We start from the raw sequence: 357 nt of genomic DNA, 5'->3' as shown, positions 1-357 counted from the left end.
GTAGCCAATAGTTTTGTATGGCTGCAGTTGCTGGTGCATGTTGACATCCAGTGGTAAAAATGTCAACTTAATCATAATACGATGGAAGTTTATTGCTTCGGTAAGAAAAATAAAAACGCTGTAGATGTTGCTTTAAAAAAATCACCTGTTAAGAATCACCTCTGTTTAACAATATTGCCGTAAGTGTTTGTGGGCTGCCTGCCAGCCATTGATGAGTAAAACGAATCAGCTGTGCACGGGTGATTGTGATTTTAAAGCTCACAGTTCGGCTGGTGTTTAGTAGATGCTTTGCGACCTGTGGGTGAAAAACATGAGTACGTTCTTTTTGTTATTGCACGTTTTCTGTGTTTGGTTTGG

Source organism: Sinocyclocheilus grahami, unplaced genomic scaffold, assembly GCF_001515645.1.
Source record: "Sinocyclocheilus grahami isolate Dianchi unplaced genomic scaffold, SAMN03320097.WGS_v1.1 scaffold523.1, whole genome shotgun sequence".
Classification (NCBI taxonomy): domain Eukaryota; kingdom Metazoa; phylum Chordata; class Actinopteri; order Cypriniformes; family Cyprinidae; genus Sinocyclocheilus; species Sinocyclocheilus grahami.
The sequence above is the reverse complement of the archived record's forward strand: the minus strand, read 5'-3'. Positions refer to the sequence as shown.